Source organism: Dendrobates tinctorius, unplaced genomic scaffold (genome assembly GCF_039654945.1).
Source record: "Dendrobates tinctorius isolate UK_male_01 unplaced genomic scaffold, ASM3965494v1 ptg000251l, whole genome shotgun sequence".
Taxonomy (NCBI): Eukaryota; Metazoa; Chordata; class Amphibia; order Anura; family Dendrobatidae; genus Dendrobates; species Dendrobates tinctorius.
In genome coordinates, this window is record NW_027361918.1 from 8057945 (window position 1) to 8071804 (window position 13860).

General features: G+C 36.7%; 19 non-coding genes across 19 annotated transcripts; all 19 read right to left on the minus strand.

Annotated features, from left to right (window-relative positions):
• Positions 1–230: 230 nt before the first annotated feature.
• On the minus strand, positions 231–302 carry TRNAG-UCC (transfer RNA glycine (anticodon UCC)). The gene has a single exon. It is a non-coding gene; the product is annotated as a tRNA-Gly (tRNA).
• Positions 303–1845: 1543 nt separating this feature from the next.
• On the minus strand, positions 1846–1917 carry TRNAG-UCC (transfer RNA glycine (anticodon UCC)). Its single transcript has one exon. It is a non-coding gene; the product is annotated as a tRNA-Gly (tRNA).
• Positions 1918–2685: 768 nt separating this feature from the next.
• On the minus strand, positions 2686–2757 carry TRNAG-UCC (transfer RNA glycine (anticodon UCC)). The gene has a single exon. It is a non-coding gene; the product is annotated as a tRNA-Gly (tRNA).
• A 769-nt stretch (positions 2758–3526) lies between these two features.
• Positions 3527–3598, minus strand: TRNAG-UCC (transfer RNA glycine (anticodon UCC)). Its single transcript has one exon. It is a non-coding gene; the product is annotated as a tRNA-Gly (tRNA).
• Positions 3599–4367: 769 nt separating this feature from the next.
• TRNAG-UCC (transfer RNA glycine (anticodon UCC)) lies at positions 4368–4439 on the minus strand. Its single transcript has one exon. It is a non-coding gene; the product is annotated as a tRNA-Gly (tRNA).
• A 769-nt stretch (positions 4440–5208) lies between these two features.
• TRNAG-UCC (transfer RNA glycine (anticodon UCC)) lies at positions 5209–5280 on the minus strand. Its single transcript has one exon. It is a non-coding gene; the product is annotated as a tRNA-Gly (tRNA).
• Positions 5281–5383: 103 nt separating this feature from the next.
• On the minus strand, positions 5384–5455 carry TRNAG-CCC (transfer RNA glycine (anticodon CCC)). The gene has a single exon. It is a non-coding gene; the product is annotated as a tRNA-Gly (tRNA).
• Positions 5456–6066: 611 nt separating this feature from the next.
• On the minus strand, positions 6067–6138 carry TRNAG-UCC (transfer RNA glycine (anticodon UCC)). The gene has a single exon. It is a non-coding gene; the product is annotated as a tRNA-Gly (tRNA).
• A 768-nt stretch (positions 6139–6906) lies between these two features.
• On the minus strand, positions 6907–6978 carry TRNAG-UCC (transfer RNA glycine (anticodon UCC)). The gene has a single exon. It is a non-coding gene; the product is annotated as a tRNA-Gly (tRNA).
• A 768-nt stretch (positions 6979–7746) lies between these two features.
• Positions 7747–7818, minus strand: TRNAG-UCC (transfer RNA glycine (anticodon UCC)). Its single transcript has one exon. It is a non-coding gene; the product is annotated as a tRNA-Gly (tRNA).
• A 768-nt stretch (positions 7819–8586) lies between these two features.
• Positions 8587–8658, minus strand: TRNAG-UCC (transfer RNA glycine (anticodon UCC)). The gene has a single exon. It is a non-coding gene; the product is annotated as a tRNA-Gly (tRNA).
• A 768-nt stretch (positions 8659–9426) lies between these two features.
• Positions 9427–9498, minus strand: TRNAG-UCC (transfer RNA glycine (anticodon UCC)). The gene has a single exon. It is a non-coding gene; the product is annotated as a tRNA-Gly (tRNA).
• A 102-nt stretch (positions 9499–9600) lies between these two features.
• Positions 9601–9672, minus strand: TRNAG-CCC (transfer RNA glycine (anticodon CCC)). The gene has a single exon. It is a non-coding gene; the product is annotated as a tRNA-Gly (tRNA).
• Positions 9673–10283: 611 nt separating this feature from the next.
• Positions 10284–10355, minus strand: TRNAG-UCC (transfer RNA glycine (anticodon UCC)). The gene has a single exon. It is a non-coding gene; the product is annotated as a tRNA-Gly (tRNA).
• Positions 10356–11123: 768 nt separating this feature from the next.
• On the minus strand, positions 11124–11195 carry TRNAG-UCC (transfer RNA glycine (anticodon UCC)). The gene has a single exon. It is a non-coding gene; the product is annotated as a tRNA-Gly (tRNA).
• Positions 11196–11980: 785 nt separating this feature from the next.
• Positions 11981–12052, minus strand: TRNAG-UCC (transfer RNA glycine (anticodon UCC)). Its single transcript has one exon. It is a non-coding gene; the product is annotated as a tRNA-Gly (tRNA).
• A 103-nt stretch (positions 12053–12155) lies between these two features.
• On the minus strand, positions 12156–12227 carry TRNAG-CCC (transfer RNA glycine (anticodon CCC)). The gene has a single exon. It is a non-coding gene; the product is annotated as a tRNA-Gly (tRNA).
• A 611-nt stretch (positions 12228–12838) lies between these two features.
• Positions 12839–12910, minus strand: TRNAG-UCC (transfer RNA glycine (anticodon UCC)). Its single transcript has one exon. It is a non-coding gene; the product is annotated as a tRNA-Gly (tRNA).
• A 768-nt stretch (positions 12911–13678) lies between these two features.
• On the minus strand, positions 13679–13750 carry TRNAG-UCC (transfer RNA glycine (anticodon UCC)). Its single transcript has one exon. It is a non-coding gene; the product is annotated as a tRNA-Gly (tRNA).
• Between the last annotated feature and the right edge of the window lie 110 nt (positions 13751–13860).

The window sequence follows — 13860 nt, forward strand, 5'->3', positions numbered from 1 at the left end:
AACTCAATATTTGAGGGCTTAAACTAGAATTGCTTTGGTATTGCAGATTAACCCTACTAAGTTTTCAGCAACAAAAAGAGTAGAAAACCATCTTTGTTATATGGTTTAGATGAGAAAGGTGAACAAGCTAAGAAATATTCTCTTTACTTTTTTCTCATTTTGGTGGTTGCTAAACTGTAAGAAGAAAGTTTAATGAGAATAACGAAACACCAAATGAGAAAAACAAGCAATGCGTTGGCCGGAAATCGAACCCGGGTCAACTGCTTGGAAGGCAGCTATGCTCACCACTATACCACCAACGCTTACGGCAACTTGTTGTGTTTTTACATTTTCTGCAATAACACTACAAAAATTGTCCGCAAAAAGTTTTTCGTGTTAGTAAAAAAAAAAAAATACCCTTACTTTGCTCAACTTTGGTTTTGTCGGTCAAAGTTACTAATGTGTTAACTAAAAAAAAGAAAGGACCGAAAATGTTGGGAAAGAGACAATTGCTAAAAAAATTTAGAAAAAGGCAAGGCGTTGTCCAAAACTCAAAAATGAACTTTTTGAATCAAAAAAGGTAGCTAAAGTGTGACAAAGAAGAAAAATCACAGCATAAGTCTTACCGAAAAAAGTTATAAAGATTAAAAACACCACTAAACGCAAAATACAATGAGTTGTTCTAGAATTAAACTATCGCTTATTGTTTGAAAAGCAACTATGCTCACCAAGATGACATCAATGCTTACATCAGCATTGATTCCCAGGCAATTGACCCTGGTTCGATCCCTGGCCAACTCAGTATTTGAGGGCTTAAACTAGAATTGCTTTGGTATTGCAGATTAACCCTACTAAGTTTTCAGCAACAAAAAGAGTAGAAAACCATCTTTGTTATATGGTTTAGATGAGAAAGGTGAACAAGCTAAGAAATATTCTCTTTACTTTTTTCTCATTTTGGTGGTTGCTAAACTGTAAGAAGAAAGTTTAATGAGAATAACGAAACACCAAATGAGAAAAACAAGCAATGCGTTGGCCGGGAATCGAACCCGGGTCAACTGCTTGGAAGCCAGCTATGCTCACCACTATACCACCAACGCTTACGGCAACTTGTTGTGTTTTTACATTTTCTGCAATAACACTACAAAAATTGTCCGCAAAAAGTTTTTCGTGTTAGTAAAAAAAAAAAATACCCTTAATTGTTGCCTTGGCCGGGAATCGAACCCGGGTCCATTTGGTGGTCCAGGACCACCAACGTATGAGTCCATTTGCTCAACTTTGGTTTTGTCAGTGAAAGTTACTAATGTGTTAACTAAAAAAAAGAAAGGACCGAAAATGTTGGGAAAGAGACAATTGCTAAAAAAATTTAGAAAAAGGCAAGGCGTTGTCCAAAACTCAAAAATGAACTTTTTGAATCAACAAAGGTAGCTAAAGTGTGACAAAGAAGAAAAATCACAGCATAAGTCTTACCGAAAAAAGTTATAAAGATTAAAAACACCACTAAACGCAAAATACAATGAGTTGTTCTAGAATTAAACTATCGCTTATTGTTTGAAAAGCAACTATGCTCACCAAGATGACATCAATGCTTACATCAGCATTGATTCCCAGGCAGTTGACCCTGGTTCGATCCCTGGCCAACTCAATATTTGAGGGCTTAAACTAGAATTGCTTTGGTATTGCAGATTAACCCTACTAAGTTTTCAGCAACAAAAAGAGTAGAAAACCATCTTTGTTATATGGTTTAGATGAGAAAGGTGAACAAGCTAAGAAATATTCTCTTTACTTTTTTCTCATTTTGGTGGTTGCTAAACTGTAAGAAGAAAGTTTAATGAGAATAACGAAACACCAAATGAGAAAAACAAGCAATGCGTTGGCCGGGAATCGAACCCGGGTCAACTGCTTGGAAGGCAGCTATGCTCACCACTATACCACCAACGCTTACGGCAACTTGTTGTGTTTTTACATTTTCTGCAATAACACTACAAAAATTGTCCGCAAAAAGTTTTTCGTGTTAGTAAAAAAAAAAATACCCTTAATTGTTGCCTTGGCCGGGAATCGAACCCGGGTCCATTTGGTGGTCCAGGACCACCAACGTATGAGTCCATTTGCTCAACTTTGGTTTTGTCAGTGAAAGTTACTAATGTGTTAACTAAAAAAAAGAAAGGACCGAAAATGTTGGGAAAGAGACAATTGCTAAAAAAATTTAGAAAAAGGCAAGGCGTTGTCCAAAACTCAAAAATGAACTTTTTGAATCAAAAAAGGTAGCTAAAGTGTGACAAAGAAGAAAAATCACAGCATAAGTCTTACCGAAAAAAGTTATAAAGATTAAAAACACCACTAAACGCAAAATACAATGAGTTGTTCTAGAATTAAACTATCGCTTATTGTTTGAAAAGCAACTATGCTCACCAAGATGACATCAATGCTTACATCAGCATTGATTCCCAGGCAGTTGACCCTGGTTCGATCCCTGGCCAACTCAATATTTGAGGGCTTAAACTAGAATTGCTTTGGTATTGCAGATTAACCCTACTAAGTTTTCAGCAACAAAAAGAGTAGAAAACCATCTTTGTTATATGGTTTAGATGAGAAAGGTGAAGAAGCTAAGAAATATTCTCTTTACTTTTTTCTCATTTTGGTGGTTGCTAAACTGTAAGAAGAAAGTTTAATGAGAATAACGAAACACCAAATGAGAAAAACAAGCAATGCGTTGGCCGGGAATCGAACCCGGGTCAACTGCTTGGAAGGCAGCTATGCTCACCACTATACCACCAACGCTTACGGCAACTTGTTGTGTTTTTACATTTTCTGCAATAACACTACAAAAATTGTCCGCAAAAAGTTTTTCGTGTTAGTAAAAAAAAAAAATACCCTTAATTGTTGCCTTGGCCGGGAATCGAACCCGGGTCCATTTGGTGGTCCAGGACCACCAACGTATGAGTCCATTTGCTCAACTTTGGTTTTGTCAGTGAAAGTTACTAATGTGTTAACTAAAAAAAAGAAAGGACCGAAAATGTTGGGAAAGAGACAATTGCTAAAAAAATTTAGAAAAAGGCAAGGCGTTGTCCAAAACTCAAAAATGAACTTTTTGAATCAAAAAAGGTAGCTAAAGTGTGACAAAGAAGAAAAATCACAGCATAAGTCTTACCGAAAAAAGTTATAAAGATTAAAAACACCACTAAACGCAAAATACAATGAGTTGTTCTAGAATTAAACTATCGCTTATTGTTTGAAAAGCAACTATGCTCACCAAGATGACATCAATGCTTACATCAGCATTGATTCCCAGGCAGTTGACCCTGGTTCGATCCCTGGCCAACTCAATATTTGAGGGCTTAAACTAGAATTGCTTTGGTATTGCAGATTAACCCTACTAAGTTTTCAGCAACAAAAAGAGTAGAAAACCATCTTTGTTATATGGTTTAGATGAGAAAGGTGAACAAGCTAAGAAATATTCTCTTTACTTTTTTCTCATTTTGGTGGTTGCTAAACTGTAAGAAGAAAGTTTAATGAGAATAACGAAACACCAAATGAGAAAAACAAGCAATGCGTTGGCCGGGAATCGAACCCGGGTCAACTGCTTGGAAGGCAGCTATGCTCACCACTTTACCACCAACGCTTACGGCAACTTGTTGTGTTTTTACATTTTCTGCAATAACACTACAAAAATTGTCCGCAAAAAGTTTTTCGTGTTAGTAAAAAAAAAAAATACCCTTAATTGTTGCCTTGGCCGGGAATCGAACCCGGGTCCATTTGGTGGTCCAGGACCACCAACGTATGAGTCCATTTGCTCAACTTTGGTTTTGTCAGTGAAAGTTACTAATGTGTTAACTAAAAAAAAGAAAGGACCGAAAATGTTGGGAAAGAGACAATTGCTAAAAAAATTTAGAAAAAGGCAAGGCGTTGTCCAAAACTCAAAAATGAACTTTTTGAATCAAAAAAGGTAGCTAAAGTGTGACAAAGAAGAAAAATCACAGCATAAGTCTTACCGAAAAAAGTTATAAAGATTAAAAACACCACTAAACGCAAAATACAATGAGTTGTTCTAGAATTAAACTATCGCTTATTGTTTGAAAAGCAACTATGCTCACCAAGATGACATCAATGCTTACATCAGCATTGATTCCCAGGCAGTTGACCCTGGTTCGATCCCTGGCCAACTCAATATTTGAGGGCTTAAACTAGAATTGCTTTGGTATTGCAGATTAACCCTACTAAGTTTTCAGCAACAAAAAGAGTAGAAAACCATCTTTGTTATATGGTTTAGATGAGAAAGGTGAACAAGCTAAGAAATATTCTCTTTACTTTTTTCTCATTTTGGTGGTTGCTAAACTGTAAGAAGAAAGTTTAATGAGAATAACGAAACACCAAATGAGAAAAACAAGCAATGCGTTGGCCGGGAATCGAACCCGGGTCAACTGCTTGGAAGGCAGCTATGCTCACCACTATACCACCAACGCTTACGGCAACTTGTTGTGTTTTTACATTTTCTGCAATAACACTACAAAAATTGTCCGCAAAAAGTTTTTCGTGTTAGTAAAAAAAAAAAATACCCTTAATTGTTGCCTTGGCCGGGAATCGAACCCGGGTCCATTTGGTGGTCCAGGACCACCAACGTATGAGTCCATTTGCTCAACTTTGGTTTTGTCAGTGAAAGTTACTAATGTGTTAACTAAAAAAAAGAAAGGACCGAAAATGTTGGGAAAGAGACAATTGCTAAAAAAATTTAGAAAAAGGCAAGGCGTTGTCCAAAACTCAAAAATGAACTTTTTGAATCAAAAAAGGTAGCTAAAGTGTGACAAAGAAGAAAAATCACAGCATAAGTCTTACCGAAAAAAGTTATAAAGATTAAAAACACCACTAAACGCAAAATACAATGAGTTGTTCTAGAATTAAACTATCGCTTATTGTTTGAAAAGCAACTATGCTCACCAAGATGACATCAATGCTTACATCAGCATTGATTCCCAGGCAGTTGACCCTGGTTCGATCCCTGGCCAACTCAATATTTGAGGGCTTAAACTAGAATTGCTTTGGTATTGCAGATTAACCCTACTAAGTTTTCAGCAACAAAAAGAGTAGAAAACCATCTTTGTTATATGGTTTAGATGAGAAAGGTGAACAAGCTAAGAAATATTCTCTTTACTTTTTTCTCATTTTGGTGGTTGCTAAACTGTAAGAAGAAAGTTTAATGAGAATAACGAAACACCAAATGAGAAAAACAAGCAATGCGTTGGCCGGGAATCGAACCCGGGTCAACTGCTTGGAAGGCAGCTATGCTCACCACTATACCACCAACGCTTACGGCAACTTGTTGTGTTTTTACATTTTCTGCAATAACACTACAAAAATTGTCCGCAAAAAGTTTTTCGTGTTAGTAAAAAAAAAAAATACCCTTGATTGTTGCCTTGGCCGGGAATCGAACCCGGGTCAGCTGCTTGGGAAGCAGCTATGCTCACCACTATACCACCAACGCATGAGTCCATTTGCTCAACTTTGGTTTTGTCGGTGAAAGTTACTAATGTGTTAACTAAAAAAAAGAAAGGACCGAAAATGTTGGGAAAGAGACAATTGCTAAAAAAATTTAGAAAAAGGCAAGGCGTTGTCCAAAACTCAAAAATGAACTTTTTGAATCAAAAAAGGTAGCTAAAGTGTGACAAAGAAGAAAAATCACAGCATAAGTCTTACCGAAAAAAGTTATAAAGATTAAAAACACCACTAAACGCAAAATACAATGAGTTGTTCTAGAATTAAACTATCGCTTATTGTTTGAAAAGCAACTATGCTCACCAAGATGACATCAATGCTTACATCAGCATTGATTCCCAGGCAGTTGACCCTGGTTCGATCCCTGGCCAACTCAATATTTGAGGGCTTAAACTAGAATTGCTTTGGTATTGCAGATTAACCCTACTAAGTTTTCAGCAACAAAAAGAGTAGAAAACCATCTTTGTTATATGGTTTAGATGAGAAAGGTGAACAAGCTAAGAAATATTCTCTTTACTTTTTTCTCATTTTGGTGGTTGCTAAACTGTAAGAAGAAAGTTTAATGAGAATAACGAAACACCAAATGAGAAAAACAAGCAATGCGTTGGCCGGGAATCGAACCCGGGTCAACTGCTTGGAAGGCAGCTATGCTCACCACTATACCACCAACGCTTACGGCAACTTGTTGTGTTTTTACATTTTCTGCAATAACACTACAAAAATTGTCCGCAAAAAGTTTTTCGTGTTAGTAAAAAAAAAAATACCCTTAATTGTTGCCTTGGCCGGGAATCGAACCCGGGTCCATTTGGTGGTCCAGGACCACCAACGTATGAGTCCATTTGCTCAACTTTGGTTTTGTCAGTGAAAGTTACTAATGTGTTAACTAAAAAAAAGAAAGGACCGAAAATGTTGGGAAAGAGACAATTGCTAAAAAAATTTAGAAAAAGGCAAGGCGTTGTCCAAAACTCAAAAATGAACTTTTTGAATCAAAAAAGGTAGCTAAAGTGTGACAAAGAAGAAAAATCACAGCATAAGTCTTACCGAAAAAAGTTATAAAGATTAAAAACACCACTAAACGCAAAATACAATGAGTTGTTCTAGAATTAAACTATCGCTTATTGTTTGAAAAGCAACTGTGCTCACCAAGATGACATCAATGCTTACATCAGCATTGATTCCCAGGCAGTTGACCCTGGTTCGATCCCTGGCCAACTCAATATTTGAGGGCTTAAACTAGAATTGCTTTGGTATTGCAGATTAACCCTACTAAGTTTTCAGCAACAAAAAGAGTAGAAAACCATCTTTGTTATATGGTTTAGATGAGAAAGGTGAACAAGCTAAGAAATATTCTCTTTACTTTTTTCTCATTTTGGTGGTTGCTAAACTGTAAGAAGAAAGTTTAATGAGAATAACGAAACACCAAATGAGAAAAACAAGCAATGCGTTGGCCGGGAATCGAACCCGGGTCAACTGCTTGGAAGGCAGCTATGCTCACCACTATACCACCAACGCTTACAGCAATTTGTTGTGTTTTTACATTTTCTGCAATAACACTACAAAAATTGTCCGCAAAAAGTTTTTCGTGTTAGTAAAAAAAAAAATACCCTTAATTGTTGCCTTGGCCGGGAATCGAACCCGGGTCCATTTGGTGGTCCAGGACCACCAACGTATGAGTCCATTTGCTCAACTTTGGTTTTGTCAGTGAAAGTTACTAATGTGTTAACTAAAAAAAAGAAAGGACCGAAAATGTTGGGAAAGAGACAATTGCTAAAAAAATTTAGAAAAAGGCAAGGCGTTGTCCAAAACTCAAAAATGAACTTTTTGAATCAAAAAAGGTAGCTAAAGTGTGACAAAGAAGAAAAATCACAGCATAAGTCTTACCGAAAAAAGTTATAAAGATTAAAAACACCACTAAACGCAAAATACAATGAGTTGTTCTAGAATTAAACTATCGCTTATTGTTTGAAAAGCAACTATGCTCACCAAGATGACATCAATGCTTACATCAGCATTGATTCCCAGGCAGTTGACCCTGGTTCGATCCCTGGCCAACTCAATATTTGAGGGCTTAAACTAGAATTGCTTTGGTATTGCAGATTAACCCTACTAAGTTTTCAGCAACAAAAAGAGTAGAAAACCATCTTTGTTATATGGTTTAGATGAGAAAGGTGAACAAGCTAAGAAATATTCTCTTTACTTTTTTCTCATTTTGGTGGTTGCTAAACTGTAAGAAGAAAGTTTAATGAGAATAACGAAACACCAAATGAGAAAAACAAGCAATGCGTTGGCCGGGAATCGAACCCGGGTCAACTGCTTGGAAGGCAGCTATGCTCACCACTATACCACCAACGCTTACGGCAACTTGTTGTGTTTTTACATTTTCTGCAATAACACTACAAAAATTGTCCGCAAAAAGTTTTTCGTGTTAGTAAAAAAAAAAATACCCTTAATTGTTGCCTTGGCCGGGAATCGAACCCGGGTCCATTTGGTGGTCCAGGACCACCAACGTATGAGTCCATTTGCTCAACTTTGGTTTTGTCAGTGAAAGTTACTAATGTGTTAACTAAAAAAAAGAAAGGACCGAAAATGTTGGGAAAGAGACAATTGCTAAAAAAATTTAGAAAAAGGCAAGGCGTTGTCCAAAACTCAAAAATGAACTTTTTGAATCAAAAAAGGTAGCTAAAGTGTGACAAAGAAGAAAAATCACAGCATAAGTCTTACCGAAAAAAGTTATAAAGATTAAAAACACCACTAAACGCAAAATACAATGAGTTGTTCTAGAATTAAACTATCGCTTATTGTTTGAAAAGCAACTGTGCTCACCAAGATGACATCAATGCTTACATCAGCATTGATTCCCAGGCAGTTGACCCTGGTTCGATCCCTGGCCAACTCAATATTTGAGGGCTTAAACTAGAATTGCTTTGGTATTGCAGATTAACCCTACTAAGTTTTCAGCAACAAAAAGAGTAGAAAACCATCTTTGTTATATGGTTTAGATGAGAAAGGTGAACAAGCTAAGAAATATTCTCTTTACTTTTTTCTCATTTTGGTGGTTGCTAAACTGTAAGAAGAAAGTTTAATGAGAATAACGAAACACCAAATGAGAAAAACAAGCAATGCGTTGGCCGGGAATCGAACCCGGGTCAACTGCTTGGAAGGCAGCTATGCTCACCACTATACCACCAACGCTTACAGCAATTTGTTGTGTTTTTACATTTTCTGCAATAACACTACAAAAATTGTCCGCAAAAAGTTTTTCGTGTTAGTAAAAAAAAAAATACCCTTAATTGTTGCCTTGGCCGGGAATCGAACCCGGGTCCATTTGGTGGTCCAGGACCACCAACGTATGAGTCCATTTGCTCAACTTTGGTTTTGTCAGTGAAAGTTACTAATGTGTTAACTAAAAAAAAGAAAGGACCGAAAATGTTGGGAAAGAGACAATTGCTAAAAAAATTTAGAAAAAGGCAAGGCGTTGTCCAAAACTCAAAAATGAACTTTTTGAATCAAAAAAGGTAGCTAAAGTGTGACAAAGAAGAAAAATCACAGCATAAGTCTTACCGAAAAAAGTTATAAAGATTAAAAACACCACTAAACGCAAAATACAATGAGTTGTTCTAGAATTAAACTATCGCTTATTGTTTGAAAAGCAACTATGCTCACCAAGATGACATCAATGCTTACATCAGCATTGATTCCCAGGCAGTTGACCCTGGTTCGATCCCTGGCCAACTCAATATTTGAGGGCTTAAACTAGAATTGCTTTGGTATTGCAGATTAACCCTACTAAGTTTTCAGCAACAAAAAGAGTAGAAAACCATCTTTGTTATATGGTTTAGATGAGAAAGGTGAACAAGCTAAGAAATATTCTCTTTACTTTTTTCTCATTTTGGTGGTTGCTAAACTGTAAGAAGAAAGTTTAATGAGAATAACGAAACACCAAATGAGAAAAACAAGCAATGCGTTGGCCGGGAGTCGAACCCGGGTCAACTGCTTGGAAGGCAGCTATGCTCACCACTATACCACCAACGCTTACGGCAACTTGTTGTGTTTTTACATTTTCTGCAATAACACTACAAAAATTGTCCGCAAAAAGTTTTTCGTGTTAGTAAAAAAAAAAATACCCTTAATTGTTGCCTTGGCCGGGAATCGAACCCGGGTCAACTGCTTGGGAAGCAGCTATGCTCACCACTATACCACCAACGCATGAGTCCATTTGCTCAACTTTGGTTTTGTCGGTGAAAGTTACTAATGTGTTAACTAAAAAAAAGAAAGGACCGAAAATGTTGGGAAAGGGACAATTGCTAAAAAAATTTAGAAAAAGGCAAGGCGTTGTCCAAAACTCAAAAATGAACTTTTTGAATCAAAAAAGGTAGCTAAAGTGTGACAAAGAAGAAAAATCACAGCATAAGTCTTACCGAAAAAAGTTATAAAGATTAAAAACACCACTAAACGCAAAATACAATGAGTTGTTCTAGAATTAAACTATCGCTTATTGTTTGAAAAGCAACTATGCTCACCAAGATGACATCAATGCTTACATCAGCATTGATTCCCAGGCAGTTGACCCTGGTTCGATCCCTGGCCAACTCAATATTTGAGGGCTTAAACTAGAATTGCTTTGGTATTGCAGATTAACCCTACTAAGTTTTCAGCAACAAAAAGAGTAGAAAACCATCTTTGTTATATGGTTTAGATGAGAAAGGTGAACAAGCTAAGAAATATTCTCTTTACTTTTTTCTCATTTTGGTGGTTGCTAAACTGTAAGAAGAAAGTTTAATGAGAATAACGAAACACCAAATGAGAAAAACAAGCAATGCGTTGGCCGGGAGTCGAACCCGGGTCAACTGCTTGGAAGGCAGCTATGCTCACCACTATACCACCAACGCTTACGGCAACTTGTTGTGTTTTTACATTTTCTGCAATAACACTACAAAAATTGTCCGCAAAAAGTTTTTCGTGTTAGTAAAAAAAAAAATACCCTTAATTGTTGCCTTGGCCGGGAATCGAACCCGGGTCCATTTGGTGGTCCAGGACCACCAACGTATGAGTCCATTTGCTCAACTTTGGTTTTGTCAGTGAAAGTTACTAATGTGTTAACTAAAAAAAAGAAAGGACCGAAAATGTTGGGAAAGAGACAATTGCTAAAAAAATTTAGAAAAAGGCAAGGCGTTGTCCAAAACTCAAAAATGAACTTTTTGAATCAAAAAAGGTAGTTAAAGTTTGACAAAGAAGAAAAATCACAGCATAAGTCTTACCGAAAAAAGTTATAAAGATTAAAAACACCACTAAACGCAAAATACAATGAGTTGTTCTAGAATTAAACTATCGCTTATTGTTTGAAAAGCAACTATGCTCACCAAGATGACATCAATGCTTACATCAGCATTGATTCCCAGGCAGTTGACCCTGGTTCGATCCCTGGCCAACTCAGTATTTGAGGGCTTAAACTAGAATTGCTTTGGTATTGCAGATTAACCCTACTAAGTTTTCAGCAACAAAAAGAGTAGAAAACCATCTTTGTTATATGGTTTAGATGAGAAAGGTGAACAAGCTAAGAAATATTCTCTTTACTTTTTTCTCATTTTGGTGGTTGCTAAACTGTAAGAAGAAAGTTTAATGAGAATAACGAAACACCAAATGAGAAAAACAAGCAATGCGTTGGCCGGGAATCGAACCCGGGTCAACTGCTTGGAAGGCAGCTATGCTCACCACTATACCACCAACGCTTACGGCAACTTGTTGTGTTTTTACATTTTCTGCAATAACACTACAAAAATTGTCCGCAAAAAGTTTTTCGTGTTAGTAAAAAAAAAAATACCCTTAATTGTTGCCTTGGCCGGGAATCCAACCCGTGTCAACTGCTTGGGAAGCAGCTATGCTCACCACTATACCACCAACGCATGAGTCCATTTGCTCAACTTTGGTTTTGTCGGTGAAAGTTACTAATGTGTTAACTAAAAAAAAGAAAGGACCGAAAATGTTGGGAAAGGGACAATTGCTAAAAAAATTTAGAAAAAGGCAAGGCGTTGTCCAAAACTCAAAAATGAACTTTTTGAATCAAAAAAGGTAGCTAAAGTGTGACAAAGAAGAAAAATCACAGCATAAGTCTTACCGAAAAAAGTTATAAAGATTAAAAACACCACTAAACGCAAAATACAATGAGTTGTTCTAGAATTAAACTATCGCTTATTGTTTGAAAAGCAACTATGCTCACCAAGATGACATCAATGCTTACATCAGCATTGATTCCCAGGCAGTTGACCCTGGTTCGATCCCTGGCCAACTCAATATTTGAGGGCTTAAACTAGAATTGCTTTGGTATTGCAGATTAACCCTACTAAGTTTTCAGCAACAAAAAGAGTAGAAAACCATCTTTGTTATATGGTTTAGATGAGAAAGGTGAACAAGCTAAGAAATATTCTCTTTACTTTTTTCTCATTTTGGTGGTTGCTAAACTGTAAGAAGAAAGTTTAATGAGAATAACGAAACACCAAATGAGAAAAACAAGCAATGCGTTGGCCGGGAATCGAACCCGGGTCAACTGCTTGGAAGGCAGCTATGCTCACCACTATACCACCAACGCTTACGGCAACTTGTTGTGTTTTTACATTTTCTGCAATAACACTACAAAAATTGTCCGCAAAAAGTTTTTCGTGTTAGTAAAAAAAAAAAATACCCTTGATTGTTGCCTTGGCCGGGAATCGAACCCGGGTCAGCTGCTTGGGAAGCAGCTATGCTCACCACTATACCACCAACGCATGAGTCCATTTGCTCAACTTTGGTTTTGTCGGTGAAAGTTACTAATGTGTTAACTAAAAAAAAGAAAGGACCGAAAATGTTGGGAAAGAGACAATTGCTAAAAAAATTTAGAAAAAGGCAAGGCGTTGTCCAAAACTCAAAAATGAACTTTTTGAATCAAAAAAGGTAGCTAAAGTGTGACAAAGAAGAAAAATCACAGCATAAGTCTTACCGAAAAAAGTTATAAAGATTAAAAACACCACTAAACGCAAAATACAATGAGTTGTTCTAGAATTAAACTATCGCTTATTGTTTGAAAAGCAACTATGCTCACCAAGATGACATCAATGCTTACATCAGCATTGATTCCCAGGCAGTTGACCCTGGTTCGATCCCTGGCCAACTCAATATTTGAGGGCTTAAACTAGAATTGCTTTGGTATTGCAGATTAACCCTACTAAGTTTTCAGCAACAAAAAGAGTAGAAAACCATCTTTGTTATATGGTTTAGATGAGAAAGGTGAACAAGCTAAGAAATATTCTCTTTACTTTTTTCTCATTTTGGTGGTTGCTAAACTGTAAGAAGAAAGTTTAATGAGAATAACGAAACACCAAATGAGAAAAACAAGCAATGCGTTGGCCGGGAATCGAACCCGGGTCAACTGCTTGGAAGGCAGCTATGCTCACCACTATACCACCAACGCTTACGGCAACTTGTTGTGTTTTTACATTTTCTGCAATAACACTACAAAAATTGTCCGCAAAAAGTTTTTCGTGTTAGTAAAAAAAAAAATACCCTTAATTGTTGCCTTGGCCGGGAATCGAACCCGGGTCCATTTGGTGGTCCAGGACCACCAACGTATGAGTCCATTTGCTCAACTTTGGTTTTGTCAGTGAAAGTTACTAATGTGTTAACTAAAAAAAAGAAAGGACCGAAAATGTTGGGAAAGAGACAATTGCTAAAAAAATTTAGAAAAAGGCAAGGCGTTGTCCAAAACTCAAAAATGAACTTTTTGAATCAAAAAAGGTAGCTAAAGTGTGACAAAGAAGAAAAATCACAGCATAAGTCTTACCGAAAAAAGTTATAAAGATTAAAAACACCACTAAACGCAAAATACAATGAGTTGTTCTAGAATTAAACTATCGCTTATTGTTTGAAAAGCAACTATGCTCACCAAGATGACATCAATGCTTACATCAGCATTGATTCCCAGGCAGTTGACCCTGGTTCGATCCCTGGCCAACTCAATATTTGAGGGCTTAAACTAGAATTGCTTTGGTATTGCAGATTAACCCTACTAAGTTTTCAGCAACAAAAAGAGTAGAAAACCATCTTTGTTATATGGTTTAGATGAGAAAGGTGAACAAGCTAAGAAATATTCTCTTTACTTTTTTCTCATTTTGGTGGTTGCTAAACTGTAAGAAGAAAGTTTAATGAGAATAACGAAACACCAAATGAGAAAAACAAGCAATGCGTTGGCCGGGAATCGAACCCGGGTCAACTGCTTGGAAGGCAGCTATGCTCACCACTATACCACCAACGCTTACAGCAATTTGTTGTGTTTTTACATTTTCTGCAATAACACTACAAAAATTGTCCGCAAAAAGTTTTTCGTGTTAGTAAAAAAAAAAATACCCTTAATTGTTGCCTTGG